Source organism: Hirundo rustica, chromosome 1, assembly GCF_015227805.2.
Source record: "Hirundo rustica isolate bHirRus1 chromosome 1, bHirRus1.pri.v3, whole genome shotgun sequence".
In the NCBI taxonomy this organism is placed as follows: Eukaryota; Metazoa; Chordata; class Aves; order Passeriformes; family Hirundinidae; genus Hirundo; species Hirundo rustica.
This window is the reverse complement of record NC_053450.1, coordinates 79,232,672-79,250,470: the sequence shown is the minus strand read 5'-3', so window position 1 is coordinate 79,250,470 and position 17,799 is coordinate 79,232,672. Positions and strand designations below refer to the sequence as shown.

Genomic DNA, 17,799 nt, shown 5'->3' with positions numbered 1-17,799 from the left:
CTCTGTGTATTTTACCCAGGTGTGGGTTTTTGTGTTTTTTTTTTTTTTTTTTTTTTTTTAATTAAGTCCTTTTAAAATGTTCTATTTTTGCAGTAATTCATATTTTATACCTTTTACTTTAGGTCAGAAAAGCAGGTTCTCAGGCTTAACCTATTTTAAAAAACAGTTCTTGCCCTCACATAAACACCAAGAAACGAACAAGAAGGTGGCACATTTACTATGAGGGTCTAGAAATAAAGTTTTGAGGCTCTACAAGTAAAGTTATTTCTTCAAATGTAAAGCATTCAATGTCCTCAATGAAATGGTGAAGTCATATCCACTAAATAAAACTCAGGAACGGCCAAAATAAAAATCTCTCTTCTCTAGGTGTGTTACTGTGACTGTATATGCCACTATTTAAATTCTTTTTCTTGTTCTGTTGAAGTACGGGCATATTTTTGGTCAGAAATATGGGAAGTTTGTGGGGGGAAAAATTATGATGATGTCTGCATGACAGATTGGAAAGCAGGTTTTGGGTTTTTTGGGGGGAGGCAGGTAGGTGTAGGGGTGTGGGGGAGTGGGGGTGTGTAGGTGTGTGTGCGTTTAGGTTTTTATGTGGGGGGGTGGGTTGTGGGGGTTGTTTGTTTTTGGTTGGGTTTGTTTTTTTTTTTTAAAGGGGGGGTTTGTCATGACCTTTATCTACTAGATTGCAAAAAACATCCTCCCAGTCAGTCAGTTGATTGCCAGATCGGGTATTTTAGTTTTCTCACTGAATGTTGTCCGGCTTTAAAGCATCCAGGTGGGGATAGTTTGCACAGATAGAGCTTTTTTTATTTTTTAATGCAGGGGGAAAAAAAAAAAAAAAAAAAAAAAAGGAGAGAGAGAGAGATTATCCGCACAGGGTGGTTTCCAAGCAAGGGGTTAAAACTACTTTTCAGAACTCACAAAATTTCAAATGCAGACGGTGTATTTTTGTGGGAGGGGGTTACCGAAAGGGAATCCTCAATACCAATTGGCTGGTCTCTATCAGCTGCAGCTGAGCTCAGGCTGCTGCTCAAGTGCGGTATTGATCTGAAGGGTAAATGTGTTGGGAGCCTCCGAGAGCGATTCAGTCGTATCTGAGAAGAGAACCAACCTCTTCCAGTAAGAAAGTGGTTTCTACCTGCCTTTGCTGCCCGCGCCGTCCTCTGTGAATGAAGGGAACGCGAGAAGGGGCAGTTTGTTGCTACAGCGATTGAGCGAGCGCGGTGCTGCCGCCGCGGCTGCTGCTGCTGCTGCTGCTGCTGCTCTGCCGGGCGCTGCTGCAGCTCCATGTAGCAGGTAAGGCGGCTTTTCCCGGGAAGGGGAGGCGGAGAGGCCGGGATGGCACGGCGGTGGCCGGGGCTGTGGTGTGGGAGCCCTGGAGCAGGCGCTAAAGGACGCTGACTCCGCGGAGCGGCGGCAGGGGCGAGAGCGAGGAAAGCCCGAGCGTGCGGATTTAGCAGCCCCTGCTCCCTGCTCATCCCGGTCTGGCACCGCAAAACTTCAGTAAGTTCCAAACAAAGTGAGCTAGTCCGCAGTGCCTAAAGGGAGAGGGAGCAGTGGAGGTGGGGGAAGGAGCTGCACTTTCCCCTTCCCGCTCTGAGGCTCCCAGCCCTCCATCAGGTCGGGCAGTGGCTCTGGGAGACACAGGTGCCTGGGTGGCACAGAGAGAGGTGTGGGTGCAGCCACTTCGGCTGTGCTGGCTGCTGAGATCAGGCTTGGCAGAAGGGAAAATACAGCGTGCCAAACTGGGCATTCAGTTAAAAGGGAAAAATAGCTAAGATATGGTATGAAACTCGTTGGACTGGAAATGTATTTGCCGGTTTTTATGTCCCCCCCTTTTTTTTTTTTTTTTTTTTTTTTAATAAGCATTCTGTGAATACGGGGCCGGGGGAGGGGGGTTGTGTGTGGATTTCTGCAGCATTGACGTTTAAAGTAATTAAGTTCAATTAAAGGAAAGAAGGTAAGGAATATGAATTCGACTTGAAGCAACTTTGAAAACACCTGAGCAGCCTCTTCCCTTAAAACAAAAAAGGGCTCTGCATAAAAAAAATTAGTGGTGAGAAATAAAATATAGCCCTGATACAAGATTTTCAAATGTGATCCATGATGTATCATTATCATCTTTCAAACTGATCTTCCACAAATTAGTCATGTGATGAACAGTATGACGTGCATAATCTTTATACAAATGTTTTAATAGTGGGTTTTGCTCTGAATTACAAATCATGCTGCAAGTGTGCCTATGACAGCGATGTGTGATGGTACTTACCTTGAGTATTTCACATTGCTTTTTATGTGAATGCTTTTATGTGAATGGCTATGTGGCTTTGGTATTTTAATCCTTAATATTTAATCTAGAGTAAAAAGGAAACGTGCTTATTGCCTTTTAAATACTCATTTCAAAGCATGCTATGGTGTGGTGGCGATGATGGACTTGGTGTAAATTTCTGTGTTCATCGAGTGATGGTTAACTGGGATTTTGTCTGTATCTGCAGATATCTGTACAGCGCTAAATAGGATGCTGGATAGCATCAATGAATTGTTGAGGCTACTGGAATTTTTTTTTTTTCTATTTTAAAATTCAAATTTAAATAGCAAAACCCGAACAATTCAAGAATACTAAGTAGGTCTTATTATAATGCACCTTTTGCTGTATATGTGATTGCATTTCATATTCAAAGTAAATCAGTATTAAAATATTTCCATTAAACCATACTTTTATGAAATTAGCAAATTTGTCAGGATGTATTTATTTCAGTCTTCTGAACATGTTAAACCTTTCATTGATCACAGTGTTTTCAAGAGGTTTCAAAGCTTCTTACAAAATATTTTACCAGATCTGAAAGCTGATGGTTGCATTGCAGAAGTCATAAGCGGTTAATTACTAAACTGATTTGAGTGCTCCAGAACATATCAGCATACAGACCCAAGTCTTCCAAGACAACTGATCAAATTAGTTTCCCTGATGTTGCTCTTTTTAGAGACTGAGGCCCCTGTGGGGGAGACAGATTCTCCCTTTGGGAAGCAATAAACAAAATACTTTTTTTTGAAAAGACTGTTTTATAAGCAAATTTACTTTGTCTTTCTTGCATCTGTCCCATAGATGACATTGATCCTCAAGTTTGCTTTATTTTGATTAATTTGTGCCTGTCCTACCCCCCTTCCTCTCGACTATTCTGAATATCTGGTCTATGGTATTTGTTTACCTGCTTTGCTGGAGGGATCTCTCACAATTTCTATTCATAATACGTAGACAGAATTCCCTCTAATTGCTCAATACTTAATTTTTTTTTTTTTTCCTTCCAAATAGGTAAGAGGAAATAATATTTCAGTTGCAATGGCATGCAATAGAGAATAGATAACAGAATAACAAATATAAAGACTACAGTTGTCTCACTGTATGCAGTTTCTCATTTTGTACCCATCAGTTGGAGATTTGTTCTTCTGAAGAAAGACATTACTTGTAATCAGTATCCAGAAGGAAAGCAAATTATTATTTTGCTTTCTCTCAACCTTAAATAACCCATTAGTTCAATAGTAGTGCTTGAGATGATTAAATTTTATAGGTTACCAAATTCCTAAATTACTTTTCCTTGAGTTTTAGACTGACAGCTTTTTCAGTATTCACATTATTTTAAATATTTTGTAGGAGACTGTTTTAGAAATCATTGACACCTATGTAATAGGAAAATGTCATGATAGTTTTGTCTTTATCTGGATGCTACTACCACAGTATCATAAATGTTTGGTTATAATTGTTTTATAAAGGGTTGCAAAGTCGTGCTTAAGTAAGTATTTAAACTGTTATCACAGAATTTGAGAAGGGAGTAACTTACATGTAACTGTGCAAAGGATCATTATAAATTTTTTCAAATATTTTTATAATCACCCACAGCTCAGATAAATTGCCTTTAATATGTTCAGAGGATGTGCTAGTGTCATATTAACTTTCCTAAACTATTCTGACCTGGACACACAGTTTGAAGCCTTAGAGTAAAAGAGGGCAGCTAAACTCTGGGTGGGACACTGCGTTGTCTTCATGTAATGTAGCAGAGGCTTGGGGGTGAACACAGCCTGATGCTGACTGTAGGAGACAGCCACTGAAGTACAAGAAAACACCTCATTGGTGGGTGAGAGGGGCACTCCTTACCATGTGCCCTGCTGAAGAACTGGTAAAACTTACTTCCTGTGCAATGACTGAGTCTTAAATTATAACAAGAAAACTTGGCTCCAAATAATCTTTCTCATTAGGCATGACATTGTAAATATCAGCTTTCTTGAGAAAGACATCTAGAGGGAATTTCTGCACATGCATTTTTTCACAACAGTGTCTGCCCAGAGGGTTCTTATACCTTTTGTTCTGGAATGTATTGCTTTTACTTATCTTTATGCTTTCAAAGATTATGAGAGAGTGCATGTGGTCATTACTTCTCTTTTCCTTATTTTCTAGCTAGAATAAAATAGTCTGAAACAACAAAGAAAAAGAATATATTTCAAGTTTGGATATACTTATTTTAAAAGCATTATTTTTGTCATATATTCTGCTTTTGATTCCAACAACATACATCAGTTTCATTATAAAAAAAAATGTCAAAGTTTACTGTAACCTTTGCCTCTATTGCTTATACTTCATTACCAGATATATATGATTAATAATACCTTATTATTTAGTAGTGTGTAAAGATTATACTGAGTACTGTGTGAAATTATTTTGTGGTGGCAGCTGGAATTTTGGTTAAGTTACAGTAGTTGTCCTGTTCACAGTCATAAGGCTTTGAAAAATGATTGTGTATATGTATTGGTGTTGACCATCTCTCCTTTTAGGAATACCAAACTGTTTTCAGAATATTTTTCTTAATATTGACAAACAGTGAAACGTGTGTGTGCATATGTACTGAACTATATGCGTGTCCAGAAAAGGGCAATGAAGCTGCTGAAGGGTGTGCAGCACAAGTTTTATGAGGAGCAGCTGAGAGAGCAGAGGTTCTTCAGCCTGGAGAAAAGGAGTCTCAGGGGAGACTTTATCACTCTCTACAACTTGCCTGAAAGGAGGCTGTAGCCAGATGGGGTTGGTCTCTTCCCCCAGTCAACAAGTGACAAGACAGAGGAAACAGCCTCTGTGTGCACCAGGGGAGATTTAGATTGGATATTGGGGACATTTTCTTCACTGAGAGTGTGGTCAGACATTGAGAAAGGCTGCCGAAGGAAGTGGTGGAATGGCCATCCCTGCATGAGTTCAAAAAGCACGTGGATGTGTCACATTCCGACATGGCTTGGTAGTGAGCATAGCAGAACTACATTAGTGCTTGGACTTAATGATTTTAGAACTCTCCTCCAACTTTAACAATTCCACGATGAACTATAAATACCAAATCAAATACAAGCAAATTGATGACAGTTCTGTTGAAGTTATTAAACATTTTTTGAAAGGCTAGAAAAGAAACATAGTTCAATTTTAGTGTGAATTGATTTAAATAATAAAATATACTGATTTTTCCCACTATGTTGCTGAGTGGAACAGCCATATTTTAATCTTATTTCCATGTTGTCATTCATTTCTGACAACTTACGTATTTGAAGCAATGTGTTAAAGACTCCTAATAAGAGAACACAGGAGAGAAGCACAGAACAAAAAAGAATTACAGCTGATGCTATAATGTCTTTGATTTTTCTTAATTTAACCATGGCTTTCTATCCATGTGTTGAGAAGAAACTCTAATACCTCTGCATTTATCTGTTCCCCTTCAAATCATATGCATTTACTTATAGTATCAGTATCTTTGTTGGTTTCCATTTGCAAAGCACTTTGTAGTATCTTGAATGTAAAAATTGTTATGAAGCCAATTACTGTTCTTCTTTTAAGATGCCTCCACTTAAAGCATTTTTATGTATACCTCGGTTAGGGTGTGTTTGTACATACCCTTTAAATGAAGTAATTTTTATAAGGCATTTAAAAATGCAGACATTATTTGAGTTTGTATAGCACATTGAGTTGAAGGTATTGCAAGGAATGAATTATGGTTCAGGCTGGCAACAAATAGACAAATGCTACTAAGAAGGTACATTTTCTGAAGTGTTATGTTTTATAACTGCATTATGAAAAATATGTGATTTTTTTTCTTTTTCTTAAGTACTTGACTTTACTAAAAGAACTGGAATATAATGTCTGTTATAAGAGAAGACACCTCTCTTCAGCTCTAGATTTCACTTTTAAAATAGTCTTTGATGTGGACAAACACTTAGTCTGCTGTAAAACATTGGTTTCTCTCAGTGTATTCACTGTTATTGGCCTGCATTTAGGAGCTGTATGGTGCTTAGAAGTGGTTGTGTCATAGTAGTGGAAATAAAGTTGGGGTATGTTTTCACATGTATGTTATTTTGTATTGTGATACTGTCAGATTTCACAGTGTAAATGTGACAGTGGGCTTACTTCTTAAGGGAAAAGTTAGGGTAAAAGGGTACAGATTCTATCATCCCTCATTAATACAATTTGCTGCTCAGAGAACTAAATTTCGGAAAGATGGTTAAGTCTGTCTCTTTTTATAATGCCACTTTAAAGTCTGCCTAATATTAAGAGAATTCCTTTATATGTCACTATGGTCCTAAGAAGCTGTCTGCTAAAGAATGTAGTCTTTTTCCCTGAAACATAGTACAAGATATTAATCACCTCTCATCACTGAAAAAATTACATTGCTATTGAATAAAACAGGGTTAAGACATAATATTTTGGCCTCTTTGTTTTAAAAGATACTCTTTCCTAATTTCATTGTTCTTTATTAGTATGTCTTGGCTGATTTGTTTTCTTCTATTCAGTGAAATCAATTTTGAGGTACTCTGAATTTGCTACTTTGCCAAACTCCAGAAAGGGATTGCATTTCCCTAACAGATCAAGTGAACTTGTCATAGTTTGTGATACCTCCTTTTAAAAATTTTTTAATAAATATTTTGCTGCTTTTTCTTTTGCTTTGTGTTTATACTCTGCTTTGTCCCAGCACATGCATTCTTAATATCTACTATAAAGTTTAGTGATAAATTGGACTTTGTGATGCCCTGACCACTGCTTCAATGTAGACACCCCTGTTGCACTTACTCTCTTTTAATTCCCACTGTCAGATACCAAATGACAGATTTTTTTTCCCAAACATCTGTCCTCTAGTAGCAGAGTCAGAGGTGGTAGACTGTGCAATGCCTTCACTCACAGAAGCAGTCTCTTTTTTCAGTTCTGTTCTGTACATTATGTCTTTCTTATAAACCACTGAAAACTGACAGCAGCATGAAAAACAACGGGACTTTTGTGGAATTAGAGATGAACCTTGAAAATTACTTCAGCCACAGGAATCACTTCAAAACAACATAATGTGTTAATGATCTGATGGATTGAACTGCATGATAAAAACTAATGATGGTAGATAGGGAATTAATACCAAGGTAGAAGAGAAATGAAACCTATCTAAAGTTAAATAAAAGCTCTTTGCTTCAACTTTCCTGTCATTGATGGAAATAACCCTGCTTCTGGTCTTTGTCAGAGAAATAAAGCTGCATGATTCACTGAAGAGACAGCTCAATGATCAAGCATGACAGTCTTGATTAATCAAAATCTTTCATGTTGTATTCCAGTAGTAATTATTTATTCCTGTAGAAATTTGCTTTGAAGCTTGTTTTTTGGCTAGATTGATTCTCTAGCCTCTTTAGGTGCACAGAGCAGGAATAAATCTGGCTTAACCTTGGCTGGAGACTCAGTCACAAAGCTTATACAGTTCTGTGACTAGCAAACAGCAAGCGTTTGGCCAGGCAGAGAATGTGGCCTCTGTGTTGCTGCCCTGCTTATTACATACTTGCTGGTAGGGCTTCTTTTTGGAGCTGCTGTAAACATGACTTACGGAAGCCCTGAAACTGAAACCAGTGCTCTTTAATATCTTTATCAACGACATAAACAATGAAATCAAATGCACCATGAGCAAGTTTGTAGATGGCCCCAAACTGAGTGACTGTGAAGGACAGGATGCCATAACTAAACTTTATAGTAGATATTAAGGATGCATATGCTGAGACATGGGCCCATGAGAATCTCATGTAGTTCAACAAGTCCAAATGCAAGGTGCTGCACCAGGGTTGAGGCAGTCCCAAACATGAGTACAGACTGGGAGCTGAACTCATTGAGAGCAGCCCCGTGAGAAGGACTTGGGCTATTGGTAAGGGAAAATCTCAATGGCAATGTGTGCTTGAAGCCCAGAAAGCCAAATGCATCATGGGCTGCATCAAAAAGAAGTGTGGCCAGCAGGGAGGTGATTGTCCCTCTCTCCTCTGTTCTTGTGAAACCCCATTTTGAGTACTGTATCCAGCTCTGAAGTCCTCAGCCAGAAAACATGTAGACCTTTAGGAGTGGGTCCAGAGGAGGGCCAAGGTGATCAGAGAGCTGGAGCATCTCTCCTAAGCTGAAAGCTGAGGTTGCTCAGCCTGGAGAAGAGAAAGTTTCATGTAGACCTTTAGCCATTTTAAGTACTTAAAGGGGCCCTATTAATAAGGGACTGTTGTTATGGCCAGATATTGATAGGGAGAGGGAGAATGTTTTTAAATTAGAGAAGAAATATTTAAATAATATGTTAGGAAAAAATTCTTTGCTTTTGAGAATAGTGCGATACTGGTACAAGCTGTCCAGAGAGGCTGTGGGTGCCCCATTCTTCAAAGTGCTTGAGGCCAGGTTGGATGGGGCTTTGAGCAATCTGATCTAGTAGTGTGTGACATCCCTGCCCATTGCAGGGGGTTTGGTTCAAGATGATCTTTAAGGTCCCTTCCAATCTTAACCAATCTACATTTCTATGAAATATTGGCATACATTTTCTCTTTATTCTGATAGCACAGTATCTCGATGATAGGAGTAAAGACTAATTCTATTTATAAATATCAGTATAAAAGAAAGAAAAAAAAAAAACAACAAAATTTTACTAACTTTGGATTCCAAAAGTTCATCCGTATAAGTTAGGAGACAAGAACGAACTTTTCAGGACAATGCAACTATTATTTCTACGGTGTGCAATTCAGAAGAAAATTAATTAGGTGTCAGTGTCATTTGTTTGGCTATGACAGAGAGAGAGATGATCAAAGAATAGGTTGCAGCTTTTTCTGTCCTATATTCATAACGCCTGTCGTAAGCAGTTGTGTTGATTTCTATACATTCTTCCCTAATTCATTAGTTGCCCTTTTACACTGAGAGAATGCATTTTTATTCAAATACTAAATCAAATAGAAATCAAGAAGGACTCATCAGTGGCCTGCATAAAATCCTAACAGATTAAGGGTAAAAATCTTCTACCTATAAAAGTTGATATGCTATTTATATTTTAGGGCAAATCATAGATATCATCAGGAAGGTTGCAGAAATACAAGTGTAAGTCAGACTTCAAAGTTAGAGGAGGGTCTGATACAGCAGCCTACTGAAACATCTAACTTTCTGCAAGGGCTGTATGTGATTCATGGGGACTGTGTTACTATGCACAGGAAAGGTGCTTCACTGGATTTTTTTTTTTTCCCACAGCTGTACGTGAACTGAATTGTTGAATGAATATGAATATGAATGTCCTTCTTGAAGCTGTGACTGGAAAAAAAAAATGCATAACCTTATACTTGGCTCTTGTCAGTAAAAAGAGTATGCCCCAGTAAATTTCAGTCCATCAGGGGAAAGTGTCAGAGAGTCTTGAGGAAGTATGCAGGTAATGAGTATATAATTTGAGACTATCAAAAGAAAAGTATGTCCCAACAAAGAATTTAGCAAAACAACAGTAAACAACAATATATAGTAATTTATTCTGGTAAACCTTTAGAAATGTAACCAAAATTACTCTATGTGGATGCCCTAGAATTCACAAAAATTGTAAAACACCTTACATATTCTCAGAACAGCTATTTAACAGAATCATATAGTAAATGGTCACAGATATTTCTCAAATTTTCAAGGTAAAAATGAAGAAAGTGGAAGCTAATCATCTGTCCTTCCTAGAAGGAAACAGAAGTGTTTTCAAGTAAATAGTAATTTCTCAGTATTTGTCAAGTTCTTTGGCATATACTCCTCCCAAGTTATCCATGCAGTTCTTGGAGAAGATCTCTTCTTCCCAGCTATGAAGCCCATTCCTACCTTTTTCAGGATAAACTGGCTTGATAGTGTATAGTGATTTGATTAAAATATTCATTTATTGACTTCCCTTATTATAAATAATTGCTATAAGTTTATAGCTTTTTTTTTTTTTTTTTTTTTTTTTTTTTTTTTTGTAAAGAGATGTATAAGTTGTGTTTTAAGCTTGATTTCAGGTGTATTTAGGGGGAAAATAATTCCTTCTTCATTTATGGTTCAGCAGTCTCAGAGGATGTCCATAATTCCTTGTTGCATATATAACTGAATAAAGCTGCCAGGATACCATAAGAAAAGGAGGGTTGTGGGGGTCCTTGAAAGGTTTTTCTTAACTAGTTTTGAAGCTCAGTCCAGTTATCAAAAATGAACAGTGAAGAACTGGTATTAACACCTCGACTTATGTCTATGCAAACTCCAGAGTTCCTAAAGTAGCAATTAATTGGCTTAATTCTGAAGCTCTTTTCTGAAGCACAATGTTAATTTGTCATGTAGTGCTGATTTGGAGCAGCTGGAAGTGTGTAATTTTCTACAGTCCCAAAGTCTTTACTCCCTGCACTATGAAAGTTTGTGAGGAACAAAAAACTAAACCAAACAAACAAAAAACCCAAACAACAACAACAAAAAAAACCACCCACCAAAATTAGTGATTATCTTCTTCTGTCTTTAAGACAAAACTAAAATTGAAATGCATAAGAATAACTTTCTATATATATGCAATATGCATGTAAGCGTTTTAATTGAATATTTTGAAATTATTCACATCTGAGTCTTAGGTTTTCCCTTCATTGTTACCTATCCTTTAAAACCACACTTAGAATCTCAGTTGTACTTGGGCTGTATGCTCTAATAAAATATAAGACCTTGGAACATTAACAAATCTCTCAGCTTTTAAATAGACTGTGACCTATTCATTTACAGGGCTACTTCAATAAAGCAATAGCTCACTTAGGTTAATGATGGATCATGGTGTGATTCGATTTGCAGAGTGCAGACTTCCCTATTATCCCCTAATGTTTGTATGGGTCATGTTATCACATCCAAATAATGATTCATGCCACCCTTTGTTCCTGAAGATATCACAGTGGTTACAGGAAAGCTCAGCATGCTAAGTACAAAAGCCTTTAGGATTCTGTTGGATGCTGTTGAATTATTATTTTTGGCTAGAGGTTGATAAAGCAGGGAAGTCTCAGGCTTATCTGTGACACCTTCCTCGTGTGATTCAATTGGCCATCTGGCTGAGCAGACGGGCTGGACATTTGCAGAAGTCAGGTCTGTCTCTCCCTGTCTCTTGCTTCTTTCTTTTACCTTCATTATGGTGAGGAAAGTTAGCTGGCCCTGACCTACTGTGACAGATTATTTACAAGTCAAGTGCTTTATGACTTTCCTCCTTCTATCCTCTCACAGCTTGAGTTTCTAACATGAAGATGGAACAATTTCCAGCAGGAAGAAAACATCAATACTGTGTTCTCCTGTAGTCACCCACAGGAGAGGCTCAGCCTGGTAGCCACACTGAGAAGTGAAGAAAAGGATATGTTTTCTCGTTGTGAATACACTGCGAGTATCAACATAATTTCTTCTTCCAGTGTCGCCGCATTGTCATTTACACTGAAGAATTGTTGTCACTTAGGCATAGCAATTCAAAAAAATTCTAAGTGATAAGATGAGAGGACATTTTGGCTGTGATTGTAAATATTTGTACAATGCTCTTAAGGTTTATTTTTTATTTCTCATTTTTGGGGATGGTCTGGGTTTTCTCACTCTACTGCTGTGTTTATGCTGAATGACCACCAGACTGCTCACTGGTTCAGCTGCTGACAAACTAAATATTGGTAAACACTTCCAATAAAACTGTCATAAACCTCACTAGCTCTAAATTCTCCTAGATATAAACTACTCCTAGTAATATATAGTACAGCTAAAACATGAATGGGTAGAGGAGTAGTTTTATTTTTTAATTATTTTTTAAAAAAATTTATGCAAATTTTTATGCAAAGTTTTAAGACCTATGGAAATCAAAAAATATGGACTTTGTTTTCTACCAACTGCACATGCAACCTAGATGCAGAAGAAATTGTCACAATAGTACTGCTCTTCAAGTAAATTTTTTGTAGCTGAATTTAAAGATTCTTCAGCAGCTCCTGTCACTAAGGAGATATAATCGTTTCACTCAGTTAAAGAACATTTTTTTAAGGAAAGCCACTGACAGTGAAAAAAATCTAACTTGAAAGTACCTGTTAACATTGTTTCTTCCACTTTCTTTGCTTATGCACTTTAATGAACAGCTACATTCAGCAGCATCAAGCAGTGATGAAATATTTAAAAATATGGTGGGTTTTAACCCATTTGACTTTTTCTCATCCACCCATAAAAATATTTCCTAAAAAGTTTGGACACTATAGAGGGAGTTTGTTGTTCAAATAAGGCATTAGAAATAGAATTGTGATTGAAATAATATTGCTGTTTTGGCCTTTTTGGCATGGAATATGGTAAAAGAATAGGAACCTAAAATATTTTATGTATTTGACTCTGATTATATAACATTTTTTATTTTGTTTTAGAAGTATTATACAAGGACTTCCCCAGAAATAGTGCCAAGGATCTCAAAACTGTAAGCAGATTTCAAACCTAAATTAAGTTTCCCAGCTGCTTAGTGGTATATACTCACATTCAAATAGTGAAAAATGGCTTTTGAAATGTGTACTACATTAGAACTCTGAAAAGTTTTATGTAATTTGCTGAGTGTTGCAGCAAATTTAGGACTTGAAAGTCTTGTGTGATAGCTGCCTGAAGCATTTATAGAAAGAGATTTCTTCCTTTTCCCTCCCCTTGCATCCACAGTATAATGATTTCTGAGGATCAATATTGTATTCCTGCTTTTGGAAGCTTAAACTCATCCAATTTTATTTCTGTCCAATGTTTTTCTACTTAAGCATGTTGGGCTTATTGAAATCTGAAAAGATATTTAAACTCACCATTTCCAAAGACCAAAATCCAAGGTCATTCTCTCACCTTTGTAGATCTCATTACTAGTGATAATTTTATAAAAAAAATCCTGGTGTTTTAATCATTTCTAAGAAACTTACTGATTTAGTTTATAGTCTGAATACAACGACCCATTCTTCAAGCTCAATGGACTAATAACAGGAACATGTGTGCTTTTTGCAAGAAAAGCAAAGATTTTCACTCAAACCATAACCATAGTTGTTACTATTATCTACTAATTTTACAGCAGAGTGATTTTTTGCAATGAAACGTAAAGACACTTCAAGATTTCAAAGTTTGCGTTAATGCTGAGAATCGTAGATTAAGCTGTCTGCCAGGTATAATGCTAATGCATAGGATTTTTCCATTTTGTTTTTATTTTTATCTTTATTTTCAATATGTAAATATAATGGGGTGTATCTGTATCACTGTATCCTTATTTTCTTTATGTTGAAAACAGCACAATGAAAACACATCCTGAAACAAACTCCTGGTTCTATTGTTACTTTTCATATCGACCAATGGAATCTATCCCTGGAAAGAAGGAATTGTAAATGTCATCACTATAAAATATCTACATAGGAATTTGTGAACTTGTTTATTTCCAGTGTGAAAATATGTACATACATAAAGCATTATTCTTTTTATTGTCTTTGAGATGATAGAATTAGGGTTCTTGTTTTCATATCTTGGTATTTTAAATGGGAAACGAAGATCCTTAGAGAATTAAGGGCCATAATATCCTTCTGTTGCATTCTAGCCCTCAAGGAGAAGCTAGGTGCTCTGATTTTTTTTTTTTTTTTTTTTTTTTTTTTTTTTTTTTTTGAGGGTTTTAGTTAAAGCATTATATAGAGACTGAACCCCAGTAAAAAGCAAGAAATTATGCTTTTTATATCAAGTGTGAAGTGGAAAGCTTTTCTTTGGAATCTGTTAAATCTCTCTTGCCTGTGTCTTACCTAAATACCCACAAACATGTAGATTTACCCCTGTCATGGAAAGCTCATTAAATCCTACTCTTAGACAGAACACCTGACTGGAAAAGAATCTTCCTCTCACAGCTTCTCCTGGGATTTTCTTTATGTCATGAGTTTTTTCCTCTGTATAAAATAGACTTGTCAAACTTTTGTGTACTTAGTTTAGAATAATAACATTAGGCTTTCTTGTCCAGTTAATTTAAAATTACATGGGAAATGTTATTTCTGCCTCAGATATAATTTAACAGTTCCAAACAGATCCAAGAAAAACTTGCTGTCATATTATATTGGTAAAAAGAATGAATAAGAAAGAAAAGAATGACCTTATTTTGGTAACAATAGTGCTTTTCTGATGACCAGTATCATTGTGTTATTTCAATTCAATTCACTAATTTATTTATACAATATGTGAGGCTAGTCAGCACTAATGCTGTAGATAATGTAAATTAATTTTTATGGTTCAGCTTATTTTTGATACTAGTGCCCTGTACTTCCATATTGCATGTGACAATTTCTTAAATTGAAACTTTTCTTCCCCTGTTAGTCACACAGTTGAAACAATAGATGTTGGCATAACAAGATTCTTATTACAAAAACAACAACAACAACAACAAAACCCAAAGAAATTAAACCAGTGGAATCATAAAATCATGGTGGTTTGAATGTTATCTAATACTAAGTAAATGTATAAATGTGATGGTTCAGCTTTCACATATGGGAAAATGAAAATACAATTACTTTGTGAATTCCCGAGAATGAGTCTGTTTTTTCAGCCTTGGGATGAGCTGTAGAAGCCCTGGTATAAATCTTCCTGAGGGAAATATTTTTCTATTTAGAATTTGATTTGTAACTGAAGAAATAATTTTGCAAACAAAATTTGCTTTGCTGGGGGGAAAAAAAATGAAGAAAATAAATAAATAAAAAGTTGAAACAAAATATTCTGCAGACAAACACATAAAAACTGAAAACATTTAGTTCAGAAACATTGTGTGACACTAGTTCTTGCCTCATGCTCCTTACTGAAAAGCAGAAATGCTATCTCTATGTCCCTCCATGTAATGCTTTGTGGCCTTGTCAGTCTTATTCACTAAGGAGAGCGTTGATCTGTGGAACAGCATGGAGAATACAGGGAGTAGGAGTAGTCCCATGATTAAAAAAAAAAAAAAAAAAAAAAAAAAAAGTAAGACAGTAAATCTGAACTATCTCTGTCATATAAGATCAACGAAATAGTCCAATTGGGCAATTTTTTTGTTAATTTGGGGTGGGTTTTTTTGTATTTTGGCCCCTCTTTTCTCTAGAAAGCAAATTCCTTTATTTTGAATATTCCTTAACTCTGTTATTTAATACTACCTTAGTTCACATTTTCTGCATAAGCGTTAAATCCCCAAAGTATGTTTTATCTGTTGCTTGTGAACTTAATAATGTGGAAAGTTGTGTTTATCCATCTTCTTTATAGAGGTTTTCACCTCTAGTTTATTCAGCACTCAGTTTATTCTATTGCTTCTTCACTCTAGATCAAGACTTGGAGGAGTGCAAGTGACACCACAGACTAAATTGTAGAAATTTAGGGGCTTGGAAGAATTATTAGGCTCTAGCTGTTGTCTGACAACCTAAATAATTATTTTAACATCAAGGCTTGACCCTCTTCTACACTTAGTGAAAACTGCACACTGTTTCATGATCCTTGTAACAGCAACGGCAGATTATTTTTCATCTTTCCTTGATGATATTTATCAGATAGATAGCTTAATGTTGGTACTCTATGATTTCTTGACAGCTGGCCATAAAACCTGATAAATGTTCCTGCCAACAAAACAACACGTGGGTTCCAAAAAAAGTTTGTGATTTTTAATAAGGTAGATTATTTGATTGATGTGCAGTATGCATTCTAATTACAAAACAAAAATGAGGAAGAGGAAATTTGTCACTTCCCCATTCATTATTCCTTAATTAGACTACAACTAATCAGGATTTATGATTGGCTAAAATAACCCCAGATTTAATTTACTGCACTGCTATTACAGACAGATAAAAAGAAATTATGAATTATATCTAGCTGCCAAGACAGCCCAAAAGAACAAAGAAATAGGATGAACCTTGAAATACTGTAAACATGACTCTGTCTGCAATGTCTCAGGTTCGTAATTTGTTACAACAAATGAAATGCTTCTCTCGTGATATGACAGAGTACATTTTTTTTTCAATATGCAATATTTATATATATTCTGGGTACCAGAGTAGATCTGTACTGCCCGTGAGACTAATGCATTTATTTTGGTTTTGGCTTGTGTAAAAGCATTTTGCATCTTGCATTTACTTAGCATTAAAATATGTCAAATGGGCCAAATGAGAGGTGATAATAATACAGTTCTAACATTGTTACAGCTTCGTTGTGGAGCCGAAATGTAGAATGCAGACTTTCATTTAGATGTGTTGGGGTTTTTTTTGTTTTTTTGGTTTTTTTCCCCTAAGTCAGCTTTATTCTACCAGTCTGGGTTTGTTGTGATGTCTGTTATGTGCTTCTACTACCTGCATTGCTGGTCTCTGCTTTAATGTGTGTATATTAGGGGAAGAAGATAGGACAAAAAGAGAGAGTAAATTTTCCTTATTACATTCTCATTCGTTCTCATTTTCTTGCCTGGTGACATCAAAGTTCCTTTTATCTCTATGATATCCCCACGTGCATATGAAAACAAAATATTTGTTTTCATATGGGAATCTGCTGACTATGCAGGCAAACACATCAGGTGCCTGTGGTGAAATGTGTGGAAAATTCTGATTAGTCAAAGTTCATTCTTCTTCTGAAGTATTGTCATTGTTTTGTGTGCCCAGTAGAGGAAAAGTGAGATAGGAAGAAGGATGTCAAAACGGAAGTTAACACAATGGTTATCAGTAAAGGAATACTTTTGGTATGTTAGAAAATAAAATTTAAATCCCTCTTTGCCTTGGCTTTAACTCAGATCTCATTCTAAGTAACTTCACCTTCATATTTTACAGTATGAGTCTCCCCAAGGAAGTTATTTAAACCTTTATAAAATTAAAAGATTATTGGTAGGGACAGGAATTGTAAATTACTCAGTAGTACAGTGGGTGGAATATTTATCCACTCTTTTAGAGGCAGGTTGGGTTTCTGTTCTGAACTGATCCAAGCAGTGTCTTCAAACCTTAGCCTTCCTAAGTCTCAGATGAGTTGCCTTCTGCAATATTAGTTGGTCTAAAATTTAGCTTTAGGTTTTATATACATGATTCAATATTGCTTGTAAGGAGTGTTCCCTCTTGAAATCTAATGAAAATATATAAGTACAAAAGATACATTCCTTTTTTATTATTATTATTTTTGAAGTTCTAGTCTAGGGGATGTGTTTTGGCTGCATTTAGTTTCTCTTCTATTAGCGTAGATCAGAAATGCTTCAAAAATAAAGGCAAACAGTGAGAAACTGTAACCTGAAGATCTGTAATCCTGAATTTCACAGTGGAAAAACTCTCAAGGTCCTGGCTACAATAAAACTGTCATTGAAAATGCTCATCTTGTAATACAGCTGCACACAAAAACAGCTGTTGTGACTCACTGTGGGCTCAGCAACAAGCCAGAGGGTCATTTTTATTTCCTTTGATTCTGTGTCTTGTAATTAAGTAGGCACAGTGCATAAGATTGAGTAATGTACGGTCAACCATTGGTTCTTACTGCCTTAAATAGATAAAAAGTATTAGTTC

At 36.2% G+C, this 17,799-nt stretch overlaps 1 protein-coding gene across 3 annotated transcripts in view; it reads left to right on the top strand.

Moving 5' to 3' along the window:
* The first annotated feature begins 1,065 nt into the window (after window positions 1–1,065).
* LOC120758783 (cadherin-12) overlaps window positions 1,066–17,799 on the top strand; it is a 578,611-nt gene continuing 561,877 nt past the window's right edge. For 2 of the 3 annotated variants that reach the window (XM_040077434.2, XM_040077424.2), the window contains exon 1: window positions 1,461–1,506. The gene's annotated coding sequence lies outside the window, so the exon portion shown is untranslated. Of the gene's footprint in view, window positions 1,300–1,460; window positions 1,507–17,799 lie in introns of those variants that run through there. The other variant, XM_058421638.1, reaches the window with a different exon arrangement.